The sequence below is a fragment of the Esox lucius genome, chromosome 13, assembly GCF_011004845.1.
Source record: "Esox lucius isolate fEsoLuc1 chromosome 13, fEsoLuc1.pri, whole genome shotgun sequence".
Lineage (NCBI taxonomy): Eukaryota > Metazoa > Chordata > Actinopteri > Esociformes > Esocidae > Esox > Esox lucius.
Genome location: NC_047581.1, coordinates 6735534 through 6749866, shown reverse-complemented (window position 1 = coordinate 6749866; position 14333 = coordinate 6735534). Strand labels below are relative to the sequence as shown.

The following is a 14333-nucleotide window of genomic DNA, read 5'->3' as shown; positions in this document are numbered from 1 at the left end:
ATTCTAGAGTTGTTGCTTTTCTCCAGCCTCCTCTTGCTATTGTTTCAATACGGCCCTGCCTTTCTGCAACAACTCCCCAATGGATTCAGGAGAGTTGAACATTGCAGCAAAAATAGGTATCTACGCCAAGCCATTCTGCTTTCTTCACACAGCTCGCCCAAACAGGATGTCACATGGGTCAATATATGTGACCTCCGGGTCCTTTGCCTGACATGTTCACTTATCTTTTGCAGGCACCTGATCTGCTTGAATGAATGAGATCAGGGAATTCCTGCTGGAGTAATGCCTGCCAATTTGCAACACCAATAGGGCTTCTGTTACGCTTCTAGTCGGTGTCGTGTTTGCAAGGAACCAGGCGCTGGCAGATATCACGTTCGTGGGTTTTAATAAACAACAAACAAACCAAACACGAACGGAAAACAATAACTAATCTACTGAATGAAAATAAAGTGCGCGACAACGCGACTTAACAACTAACATTCAAACAGTAGCTCAAACAACACTCACCAGAATACAAACAGACGCAACAGCAACAGCAACAATGATCCACCAAAACCTGAACCAGCAGGCAGTCCCTCCAGGACCGAGGCCTCCCCAATAATTTGTTAGGGGGGGGCTATGGGGGTGCCCGAGGAAGGTTGTGACGGCACCCCCTCTGCGTCTGGAGGCCTTCCTGGTGGTTGGGCGGAATGAGGACTGGCGGGGCTTCAAGGACCCGCCGTACCGGTTCTCGCCGCCTGAAAAAAAGTCCCCGGCCAGCTTGGCATGGACACCCCCTCTACGTCAGGAGGCCTCCCCGGTCTTTGGGCGGAGCGAGGACTGGTGGGGCTTCAAGGACCAGCCGTACCGGTTCTCGCCGCCAGAAGTAAAGTTCCCTGCGCCCTCTCCTGTCCCGGCCGCCCCGGCGCCCTCTCCTGTCCCGGCGCCCTCTCCTGTCCCGGCGCCCTCTCCTGTCCCGGCCACCCCGGCGCCCTCTCCTGTCCCGGACCCCGCCCCGGCTCCCTCTCCTATCCCGGACCCCGTCCCGGTGCCCTCCTCTGGCCCTCTGTTTTGAATGTTAGTTGTTAAGTCGCGTTGTCGCACACTTTATTTTCATTCAGTAGATTAGTTATTGTTTTCCGTTCGTGTTTGGTTTGTTTGTTGTTTATTAAAACCCACGAACGCGATATCTGCCTGTGCCTGGTTCCTTAACCAACACGACACCAACTAGAACCATTATAGCTTCCTAGCCACATGTCAACTACTAGCACAGGCAACACTCAATCCTAGACTGGTGCTGTTCAGCTGAGGGTTTTGAAAGTGTCCTTAAAACAACTCACCAAGGCCAAAATTGTCCTTTGACATAAGACAACTACAATAAATCTCTGGGTGCTTCTATCTCATAAGTACAGATACCAGGCAACTTAGGCTATCTGTGATGAATCAATCCCTACATGGGCTCCCTGACTAACCGTGTGCTCATTGAGATATAGTGTTATGTTTTGGTAGGCCCAAACTTGGTGGGAGACCATTCCCAGTCCACAAATCAGAAGCTGGTAAACGCACTGCCGTAAGTAGCATCATTACAATGTAGAACGCTCTGCCATTCCAGGTTCACTGCCCTAAGTAAAATGATTACAATATAGGACACTCTGCCATCCCAGGTACACTGCCCTAAGTAGCATCATTACAATATAGGACACTCTGCCATCCCAGGTACACTGCCCTAAGTAGCATCATTACAATATAGGACACTCTGCCATCCCAGGTATACTGCCCTAAGTAGCATCATTACAATATAGAACACTCTGCCATCCCAGGTACACTGCCCTAAGTAGCATCATTACAATATAGAACACTGCCATCCCAGGTATACTGCCCTAAGTAGCATCATTACAATATAGAACACTGCCATCCCAGGTATACTGCCCTAAGTAGCATCATTACAATATAGAACACTCTGCCATCCCAGGTACACTGCCCTAAGTAGCATCATTACAATATAGGACACTCTGCCATCCCAGGTACACTGCCCTAAGTAGCATCATTACAATATAGGACACTCTGCCATCCCAGGTATACTGCCCTAAGTAGCATCATTACAATATAGAACACTCTGCCATCCCAGGTACACTGCCCTAAGTAGCATCATTACAATATAGAACACTGCCATCCCAGGTATACTGCCCTAAGTAGCATCATTACAATATAGAACACTGCCATCCCAGGTATACTGCCCTAAGTAGCATCATTACAATATAGAACACTCTGCCATCCCAGGTACACTGCCCTAAGTAGCATCATTACAATATAGAACACTGCCATCCCAGGTATACTGCCCTAAGTAGCATCATTACAATATAGAACACTCTGTCATCCCAGGTACACTGCCCTAAGTAGCATCATTACAATATAGAACACTCGGCCATCGCAGGTACACTGCCCTAAGTAGCATCATTACAATATAGAACACTCGGCCATCGCAGGTACATTGCCCTCCATTAATAGTGGCACTCTTGGTAAATCTGAGAAAAACAGGCTGTGGAAAACAATTATTTGCTGTTTATCCTCTATTCACAAAGCATTTGTGCCACAGTTGGTACCCCTAGAAATTATTTGGAGTAAAGTCTAACTGAAGTATATTCCCATTCATATATTACGTATTTAAGTGCACTACATAAAGAACACCTAAGTAACATGACTTTCTGTTTCACTGGAATATAAATGTATGAGATGCCACACAGGCCAAATTCCCATAGTCATCCATCACCACAGTATGGGAAGGACCCGAAAATGCAGTAATGATGTGCAAGAAAAGGATGTTGAGCTGCATTAATCAGAAAATGGCTGAATGAAAATGCCCATTTCCACTTCAGGGCCATAATTAATGTGAAATACTGTGTTTGCTTTATGCCCAACATAACAGGAACTGTGTCTTTCTAAACATCCACATTTTTCTCGTCTGTCCAGAAAACATTATCCCAAATGGCTTGGAGGTCATCAATGAGCTTTTTTGCAAATATGGAAGGAGAACTAATGTTTATCTTAGTTACCAATGGTTTGCACTTTACAATTCTCTAAAGAATTACATTTTTCCCTGGACTATTTCTTTTTGGTGACTCGTGAATGGTGACCTTTTGAATGGAGAGGCCTGCAGTTCCTTAGATGTTGCTCTTGCTATTTTGGTGACTTCATGAGTCATTGCTGAGTCATTGCTGCATCCTTTGAGGAATTTGGGTAGGTCGGCAGCTCGACTGTTGTTTTTGCAATTTCATAAACTAAGGTAGGAAGCGCCGTCCATGCTGGGACATGTCTTCCCTGCACTGCATCACTGTGAGTTAAAACCGCTAAACACTAGTGATACATGTTCCAGGGTCTACTCAGATTGATTCAAAGGTGAAAATGTGATTCATTCACCATGCATTCAGTTCATTGGTCAGAAAATGCTATGGCCTGCCAATCAAAGTCCTCATGGGTATCTCCACTTGCAAATCCTTTAAAAGATTCCACTGCTGATTGTGATTGGGTTCTCTTTGTCTTATGTAACATTATGTATGAAGATCTAAAACTACGGCCCGGACGAAAACCACGGCCTCGGATTCAGGAGGAGCAGTGTGGTTTTCGTCCGGGCCGTGGAACACTGGACCAGCTCTATACCCTCTACGGGGTGTTGGAGGGTTCATGGGAGTTTGCCCAACCAGTCCACATGTGTTTTGTGGATTTGGAGAAGGCATTCGACTGTGTCCCTCGCGGTGTCCTGTGGAGAGTGCTTTGGGAATATGGGGTCCTGGGTCCTTTGCTAAGGGCTGTCAGGTCCCTATACGACCGAAGTAGGAGCTTGGTCCGCATTGCCGGCAGTAGGTTGTTGGACTTCGGCAGGGCTGCCCTTTGTCACTGGTTCTGTTCATAATTTTTATGGACAGAATTTCTAGGCGCAGCCAGGGGCCGGAGGGTGTCAGGTTTGGGGACCACATGATTTCGTCTTTGTTCTTTGCGGATGATGTTGTCGTGTTGGCCCCTTCAAACCAGGACCTTCAGCATGCGCTGGGACGGTTTGCAGCCGAGTGTGAAGCGGTGGGGATGAGAATCAGTACCTCCAAATCCGAGGCCATGGTCCTCAGTCGGAAAAGGGTGGCTTGCCCACTTCAGGTTGGTGAAGAGTGCTTGCCTCAAGTGGAGGAGTTTAAGTATCTAGGGGTCTTGTTCACGAGTGAGGGAAGGATGGAACGGATCGGTGCAGCTTCTGCAGTAATGCGGTCGATGTATTGGTCTGTCGTGGTGAAGAAAGAGCTGAGCCGTAAGGCAAAGCTCTCGATTTACCGGTCAATCTACGTTCCTACTCTCACCTATGGTCATGAGCTTTGATCCCGGATACAGGCGGCCGAAATGAGCTTTCTCCGCAGGGTGGCTGGGCGATCCTTTAGAGATAGGGTGAGAAGCTCGGTCACCCGGGAGGAGCTCGGAGTAGAGCCGCTGCTCCTCCACATCGAGAGGGGTCAGCTGAGGTGGCTTGGGCATCTGTTTTGGATGCCTCCGGAACGCCTTCCTGGGAAGGTGTTCCAGTCCCGTCCCACCGGGAGGAGACCCCGGGGAAGACCTAGGACACGCTGGAGGGACTATGTCTCCCGGCTGGCCTGGGAACGCCTCTGTGTCCCCCCAGAAGAGTTGGAGGAAGTGTCTGGGGAGAGGGAAGTCTGGGCATCTCTGCTTAGACGGCTGCCCCTGCGACCCGGCCCCAGATGAAGCGGAAGAAGATGAATGATGAATGAAGGATCTAAAACTATTCAGTGCTACAAGTAATCAATAACAGAGGAAATCAGGAAAGGTGCAAAAACTGATCTTGGGATACAATAACTATTAATATAGGTGACGATAACTGACTTTTTATTCAAGTGAAAATACGAGAGAACCGTGGAAAACCCTACTCTTACTGCCCAAAGGATGTGATCTAGCCTCAATTACCTCAAGAAGCATGCATGTATGAAGAAGAAGCATATATGTACATTGAAAATCCACCAGAAATTGTAGCAAAATAACCGTAAACACTTCTATCTAGGCCCAAAATAAAATACATAGGATTTTGGTTTATTTGGCATCCTAGCATTTTGTTTATAGTTTCACGTACACCTTCCCAAAACCATTTAATTAATGGACATGACCAAAAAAGATGAAAGCATGTGCCTGCAACCAGCTTACATTTTAAGCAGTTAAGTGAGCATATAGCTGCATATTTACATCTTTGAATTGGAGTAATGTGCAGCTTATGAATAATATTAAACTGGGTTACATGAGTTTCATAAGAATGAGTCATCTTTTTAGCATTCATCATTCCACATGTCATTGTCTAGATGTTGTCCTAGATCCACTTCCCAATACCTTTTACTACTGAAAGTTGTCATTTTCACTTCATCAATCAATTTGTTATACATAAAACTCTCTAACTTTCTAATTGTGGTAGCTTAAATTACAGTTTTTCTCAGTTGGTTTGGTACATATCTCAAATCATACTTAACATTTGCAAACCAAGTCGATTTCTCAAAACAATTAGTACAAACAGCAACAGCAACCTGTAACTTGCTCAAAATCTTTAGTCCATTCCTCAAAAGTAAATCTTTATGTCAGTGAACATATCAGTGCCATCAGAATGTCAAGTCCTTGTGTCATTGTTTACAAACAAGATGCTTAGTTGTGTTAAAATGCTTAGCCGTGTTGTCAATATAAAAATGCACTCTGTTGGTATTTTCTGATGTACACTATGGCTAATTTTTTTATGACAATGATTGAAAAAGCACAAGGCTGCACTTTTTCTGTATGGAATTTTTACATTTCAACAGTACAAAGCCACACATTCCTTCATGTGAGATTAGGATTGCAAGAGACTGGACTAGATTTACCTTTATGCTTTTACCTTTGGTCTGTCAACAAATTACAGTGTCATTGTCTCAGCCCCAAGGTCTTACGCTGCTATATTATTGTGCTGGTGGAGTAGGGTCAGTTCTCCTTCTTTACTATGAATCTTTGTTGATCTAAATAATGCATTTTCGAAATGTTCCCGGTATCCTGCCGTTTTCAACATAGGAGGACATGAGGTCTTGGCCCACATCTGAGGAGTACCAGGCTTGAAAGACCCGTTGCTTTTCCTGTCTAAAGTCCTCCTGGTTGTGTTGCAGATCAAGCATTTCGGATGCCACTGTGCTGACATCCTCCTCCTCCCCCGTGTTGTCCCTGTCCTTGGCCATCTGGTCATGCTTCTGACCTGGACTATGTTTAAATAGACTTAAGACTCAGCTCACATGCATTTATTAATTATTACAATTTGTACTTATTATGTTCTCCTTCACTCTGTCACATTCCTTTCAAATGGTACATGGTACAGCTGTTTCATGCTCATATGGTTTCTTTTCAGCCCCCTGTCTATGGTTGAGATGCTAACAGATTGGATGTTTACAAAGACATTGTTGTCTTCTATGATGGCACTGAATCTCCCTTAGTCTAATGGCATTATTTTCTCTGACCATTGTGCAAATAGCCTCCTGCTGTTGAGGTGTGAAAAGGGGCCCTCTCACACCACTGTGAGGTAGTATTGCAATTCTATGTGGGGAAATACAGTGATGCCAAAAACAAGACTGAGGAAGATTTCAGTGTAGTCAAAAGTATGTAGTATTACAGTGCAATGCACGTTCTTTCTACGAAACATTTGAATGATTGAGGACAGTTGTTCTCCCAACATTCGGCCAACCTCAGCCATTGTAAGGCCATGATTGAGGACATGGTCCACAACAGTGTCCCTTCTTTCATCTGAAACACGCCTGTCTCCTCTGCCTCTTCTACCACCTCCTCTGTTTGGCATCCCTGCCCTTCCACCACACATCCTTAGTTCTCTTCTTCCTGGCTGTTGACCCAGTTCCTTTCCTTGTTGTCCTTCCATTTTCAGAAATTGTAACACTGTGTTGTGCTCTGTTTAGATATGCTTGCCAATTAAAGGTTCATTAGATGCACTTCTAAGCTATTTTATGTAGAGGTTGATCTGGTTGATCATTGGTTGATCTAATGTTTCACACATTCCCCTTCATTAATGGAAGTCAAGATTCACCTGAGAGCAATTAGTCAATTCTGGAAAAATTTACAAACACAATCTGTAAAAACAATTGGAATGTACTGTATGGAAAACCTGCTTGACAGATAGCTTAGATAGCTTCTTAATTGTAAGTAATGAAAAAAGTGGCATTGATGTAATTTATAGTCTACCTCATGCAATTCAAACAATTTCAATATTGACCCATCATAGAGATATTTTATCTTAATTAACCCAGCATCTTTTCATCTCTTAAAGCCAACATCTGTACGATAGGATACAATGAGGGTTATTTACAATTGGAGCTAAACATGAAATAGTGTTTGGTACACCATAGAAATTACATATTATTTTCCCTGACAATATAATATTCCCGAACAATATGATAATTTTTTATATGCATGGTAAGGAAGTTGCATAATAAATAAATGGTAAATCAGAACGAAAAACTGGTTTACAACCTATTCCTTACGGATCAATAAAATATGGATCCAAATAATTTCTAATTCAATCATTTATACGCCTCATTTATGAGGCCCAATGATAAAACAAAAATTAGGTAATGAGAGGCCATCCTATTCAATTGGAAATTACAATTTAATCAAACTCCTTCTTGGACGTTTATTTTTCCAGATGAATTTTCTAATTATGCCACGTAGAACTCGAAAAAGCTTTGAAGAAATATTATTAGGCAGCATTTGCATAGGATACAACATTCTAGTTAATATATTCATTTTAATAAAATAAATGCATCCTAAAAAAGGAATTGGTAGTGGAAACCATAGTTGTAGATCTGGCCCAGAGGTAGCATATAGAGATTGAACAGAAGCAGCCCGAGAACTGATTCCTGTGGAACTCTGCATGTCATAGCCACCCTAACAGATTAATGATTACCAATGGTGACAAAGTAACTCTGGCCATCTAGATAAACTCTGTACCAATCAAGGACTGTCCCGGAGAGTCCTACCTATTTCTTTCCTTTCCAAAGAAATTTAAGAGGAAGGTTTTGAGTGAGGAAGAGAATGGTTAAAATTAAGAGACCACTGCAAATTGAACACTTCTGTTCCTCACTCAAAACTTTCCTTTTCAACTTTTTTGCAGTGGTCTCTTAATTTTTTCCAGAGCAAATGTAATGCTCGTGAAGTAGGGGGTGCTGTGCACCACCCACCTGCTGCCAGGGGGTGCTGCAGCACCCTCAGCACCCCCCTTCCCGCGCCTACACTACAATGTCAAGAAAATGAATCCATTTGCAGTGGTCTCTTTTTAAGCCTTCTGTTCCTCACTCAAAACTTTAGTTTTTAACTTTTTTGGAAAGGAAAGAAAAAGGTGCAGTGGTTTTAAAAAAAAATCCAGAGCTGTATATTTACTCAGTTATCAAAACGGTGAGGTGGTGCAAACCTACACAATTATTTTTTTATTTTTGATGTCAATAGTCCTTCCCAGGGATCAACAACAGAGTGGGGTACAATACAGATGTTGTCTACAGAAATGTATATATGCGTATTGAATAACAGTAATATAGAAAACTGGTACTTAGATAATCAATAGATCCAAACTGAGGTTATGTCGAACTTTGGTGTATTATCTTCAGATGAACTCAAAATCTGCCAACCTACTGAAAAACAACACACATACACACACAGAGAGTGTTAGAGCCTCCAGACTGAGCAGAACACAAAACACGTTCTATGTCGTGAAGCTCTGCCCATAGGGGCTTCACTCCTATTGGTTTACCCACTCTGCCAATAGGCAGTCACTGAAATTTTTTTATATGCAAATCGCACCTCTCATGGCCATCTGCCCCATGGCTATTAAAGAGGTAGCCACACCCCAATCTGCCTCCCTTCTTTCTTCACGAGAAAGTTTAATCTTGTGCATTTTGGTGAGTCTATGATAGCTAAGGATGGCTTCACCTTCTTCAACCGCTGGAGTGGCTTTGTAACGAGGACGCGCGCCATCCTCCCCGACGTGATATTTGGTGCGCGTCATCGCCGGCCTTCTAGCCACGCCGCTCCTCCTCCCACGGCACTGTTATGTCTTGTTATTGCACACACCTGGTGTCCATTCCCTCATTATGTTGCCTATATTAGTTCCTGTGTCTCTGGGTGTCTTTGTGTGGTATTGTTCTATGTTCTACGTCTGTACTGGAGAAAACTGATGCACGCTTGTTTTTGCAAAGAAACGTTTTCAATACAAAGAAACGTTCATTGCCTCCCTGCATTTGATTCACTTTTTTCAACGTACTCCACTACACCTGCAACGTGACAGAATACCACACCTGAATGGAGTCAGTGGGGAGTGACCTACTCCACCAACATGGCAACATGATTGCATCCCTGGGGGAGGCCATGACCGAGATGTTCCAGGCTATGCGACGGTTGGAGGCGAGGCTGCCACCTGAGCAGCAACCACCAACACTCAACCCGGCCGAAGTGCCCCTGCCATCATCTCCACCGTCGCAGAGGAGGACCATTCAACAGAGCCTTCCCCAGGGATTCAACGGAGACGCAGCCCAGTGCTCTGGGTTTTTGCTGCAGTTGGAGCTATATTTCGCCTCCCTCAGCCCTCACCCGGGGGATAGGGAGAAGGTCTCAGCCCTTGTCTCCTTCCTGAGGGGCAAGGCGTTGGACTGGACCAACTCTGTTTGGTTCGTTAACGGGCTGGAGTTGGCCCGTTATGAGGCGTTCATCTGCCTCTTTCGGGCCATTTTCGATCATCCGCCCGACAGCAGGGAGGTCGGCGAGCGTCTCGTGCACCTCAGGCAGGAGACGAGGAGCATGCAGGCCTTTGCCCTAGAGTTCAGGACCCTGGCGGCGGGGTCGGGTTGGAACGAGAGGGCACTTATTGATCATTTCCGGTGCCACTTACAGCCTGACGTCCGAATGGAACTGGTATGCCGGGACGCCATGTTGACCTTTGACCAGCTTGTCGACATGGCGATGCGGCTGGACAACCTGCTAGCCACCCCCGGACGCACCGGGAATGATCTGCCCCCTCCGGCACACCCCGTCGTCAGACCTGAACCCATGGAAGTGGGAGGCATCGCAGGGAGACGGTGCGGTCTAGGGAATGTTCCTTTTGTGGGAGGAAGGGACACTGCGATTGTGCTATAAACCTAAAGGGAGATGCTGTGCCGCCTTATTGTCATGTGTATCCCTTGTCGCAGGCAGAAACAGCAGCAATGGAGACCTATGTGGCCAAATCCCTGCGGCAGGGGCAGATCCGCCGTTCCACCTCGCCCGCCTCCTCAAGTTTCTTTTTTGTGAGCAAGAAGGATGGGGGTTTGCATCCGTGCATTGACTACAGGGCATTAAACAAACTGACGGTCCGGTATTCGTATCCTATCCGCCTGATTTCCCAATATATTGAGTCAATGCATGGGGTGCGCTTCTTCATGAAACTGGACCTCAGGAGCGCGTACAATTTGGTCAGAATCCGAGAGAGAGATGAGTGGAAAATGGAATTCAGCACCACCATGGGTCACTACGAATACCTGGTGATGCCGTACGGGTTGATGAATGCCCCGGCAGTGTTTCAGTCCTTTGTGAACGATGTGTTTAGGGACATGCTGGGGCGCGGAGTGGTGGTTTACATCGACGACATCCTCGTGTATTCTGCTACGTGTGCTGAGCATGTGTCTCTCGTTCGCAGGGTGCTGAAGCGACTGTTGGAGCATGGCTTGTACGCTGAAGCAGAGAAGTGCGCGTTCTTCCAGCAAGTTGTCTCCTTCCTCGGGTTTCGGATTTCCGCCGATGGGGTGGAAATGGCGGTCGATCGTGTGTCAGCCGTGCGTAATTGGCCCGTTCCCACCACGGTTAAGGCTGTGCAGCGGTTTATTGGGTTTCCCAATTTCTACTGTAGGTTTATACGGGGCTTTGGCAAGGTGGCAGCTCCTATTACTTCCTTGTTGAAAGGTGGGCAGAGCCGGATCACCTGGACGACTGAGGCAGACGTGGCATTTCGCACTCTTAAGAGAATTTTCACTCTTAAGGCGGGTAGATGACACCGATTCTGCCCGCCTCGTGCATTGTGGCGCCGGTTGTGTGGGACGTGGACGCGGACGTTCAGCGAGCGTTGCGCAGCGATCCTGGGCCACCTCAGTGTCCTGCGGATTGTCAGTATGTCCCGCTGGATGTTCGTGACCGTCTCATCTACTGGGCCCACTCGTCCCCTTCCACGGGTCACCCGGGCATAGACCGTACTGTGCGCTGCCTTACCGATAAGTACTGGTGGCCTGGCCTGGCTAAGGATGTGAGGGCGTACGTGTCCTCCTGTTCGGTGTCCGCTCAGTGTAAGGCACCTAGACACCTTCCGACGGGTAAGTTACATCCTTTGCCCGTTCCACAACGACCATGGTCTCACCTGTCCATTGATTTTTTAACCGATCTTCCCCCCTCACTAGGCAATACCACGGTCCTGGTTGTTGTGGACCGGTTTTCAAAGGCCTGCCGGTTCCTTCCCCTCCCCGGTCTCCCGACAGCTCTGCAGACCGCGGAGGCTCTATTTACCCATGTCTTCCGGCAAAAGCCATGTCTTCCGGCAAAGCCTCGCTTTGCCCTAAACCAATAGGAGCGAAGTCCCTATGGGCAAAGCTTCACAACATAGAACGATGGTTACTTTTGGTGCGAGAGGTGCGATTTGCATATTTAAATTTTCAGTGACTGCCTATTGGCAGAGAGGGTAAACCAATAGGAGCGAAGCCCCTATGGGCGATGCTCCACTCATAGAACTTGGGTAACGAAAGTATCCATCGCTCTGCCCCTTACCTGAAACAGATACAGTGGGGAGAACAAGTATTTGATACACTGCCAACATTGCAGGTTTTCCTACTTACAAAGCATGTGGAGGTCTGTCATTTTTATCATAGGTACACTTCAACTGTGAGAGAAACTAAATCCAGAAAATCACATTGTATGATTTTTAAATAATTAAATTGCATTAAGTGCAAACCTGGTCAAGAACTACAGGAAACGTGTGATCTCTGTAATTGCAAACAAAGGTTTCTGTACCAAATATTAAATTATGCTTTTCTGATGTATCAAATACTTATGTCATGCAATAAAAAGCAAATTAATTACTTAGAAATCATAGAATGTGATTTTCTGGATTTTTGTTTTGGATTCCGTCACTCAGTTGAAGAGTACCTATGATAAAAATTACAGACTTCTACATGCTTTTTAAGTGGGAAAACCTGCAAGATCGGCAGTGTTATTACAGCACTAAGTCTTTTTGAGTAGGAGCCTATTAGCTTGGCACATCTTGATGTGGCAATATTTGCCCACTCATCTTGGCAAAAGCAGTCAGATTGCGAGGACATCTTCTGTGCACAACCCTCTTCAGATCAACCCACAGATGTTCAATTGGATTCAGGTCTGGGCTCTGGCTGGGCCAATCCAAAACATTAATCTTCTTCTGGTGTAGCCATGCTTTTGTGGATTTGGATGTGTACTTTGGGTTGTTGTCTTGCTGAAAGGTGAACTTCATCTTCAGCTTTCTAACGGACACCAGAAGGTTTTGTGCCAAAATTGCCTGGTATATGGAACTGCTCTTAATTCCCTCCACCCTGACTAAGGCCCCGGTTCCAGCTGAAGAAAAACAGCCCCAAAGCATGATGCTACCACCACCATGCTTCACTGTGGGTATGGTGTTCTTTGGGTGATGTGCAGTGTGGTTTTTGCGCCAAACATACCTGTTGGATTTATGGCCAAAAAATTATGTTGTACCCTTCTCCTGACTGATATATTTCAACAATGAGCTTTGAGTTTTGGAAGCTCTCTGCGGACCATGGCTTTTGCTCTGAGATGCAACTAAGAAAATGTCAGGAAAATCCTAGTAGAACAGCTGAACTTTATTTGTGATTAATCAGAGTCACTTTAAATGATGGCCAGTGTGTAATGACTTCTATTTAACATGAGTTTGAATATGATTGGTTAATTCTGTTCACAGTCACATCCCCTGTTATAAGAGGGTGTGCACACTTATGCAACCAGGTTATTTTAAGGTTTTTATTTGTCATTTTTCCTCCTTGAAGATTTCAGTTTGTTTTTCAATTGAATTGTTCAGATTATAGGTCACATTAAAAGTGGAAAAAGTTCTGATATGATTTATCGTTGTCTCATTCTTTTACATCACAAAAACATAGTATTTTTACAGAGGTGTGTAGACTTTTTATATCTACTTTATTGTTTGATTTTATGTTGCTCCCTTGTCATTTTTCTTAAACAATTCTATGATTTTGACCTCACCTGTTTCATGTTTGGCAATCACTAACTAAAAAGGTGTTAACCTATAAAGCAATACATGGACATGCTCCTACTTTCCTTGTTGAAGTGATCCATACATACATACCTACATGTAACCTAAAATCGCAAGATGCAGGCCTTCTAATTGCACCTAGAATTTCTAAACAAACAGCTGGATGCAGGGCTTTAACTCATAGAGCTCCACTACTGTGGAATTATCTGCCAATTAAGGTTAGAAATGCATACTCTGCCAGTGTCTACTAAAGACTCATCTCTTCAGCATGGTCTATGATTAAGTGTATTCTGGCCCAGGGTTGTGAAGGTGAACGGAAAGGCTTGATACTGTCCACCCTTGCTGTCTTGCCAGGTGTGCTCTCATTGCCACTGGGTTGTCTCCAATGTCATTCAGGGGTGGAGTCACTGGTTTCTTGTTGTCTCTCCATTGTGCCCATTGTGCAATGGGGGTGAACCCTGCTGGCAATATTCAGCCCTCATTTCAGGGTGGTTGCGGTTTTTATTATAACAACTTGTATTCTTAAAATGTTTATCCGGCACAGCCAGAAAAGGACTGGTTCCTCTCTAGGTTTCTTCCTTAATTTTGGACCCTCTTAGGAAGTTTTCCCTAGCCACCATGCTTCAACATTGTTGTTGCTTGCTCCTTGGGGTTTCAGGCTGGGTGTGATGGTCCCTTCCTGAAGGGGCCATTCCACTTCATGTTTTCTGTGTTTCCTTGTCTTGTCCTTGTATGGTCTTTCCTGTTCTTGTTTCTGTTCAACGGTATATTCAGTTCACCTGTGTTTTAGCCCCCACCTGTTTCTGTTCTCCTCGTTTTCTCAGTGTATTTAGTTCAGCCCTTTCCTACTTGTCCTTGTGGGTCATTGTGTGCGCCTGCGCCATTGGACTTATCGTAGTGCCCGGCACGCAGTTTAAGTTCTTCGTTATTTTTTGGTTCAATAAAAGGGGTAAACCTTCGAACTTCTGCACTTGCCTCCGTCTCCATATCTAACTACGTGACACTGGGTGTTTTGTAAAAGCAC

General features: G+C 45.2%; 1 protein-coding gene across 1 annotated transcript in view; it reads left to right on the top strand.

Moving 5' to 3' along the window:
* LOC105014085 (ornithine decarboxylase) overlaps positions 1-14333 on the top strand; it is a 46603-nt gene that overhangs the window by 12837 nt on the left and 19433 nt on the right. The window lies entirely within an intron of this gene.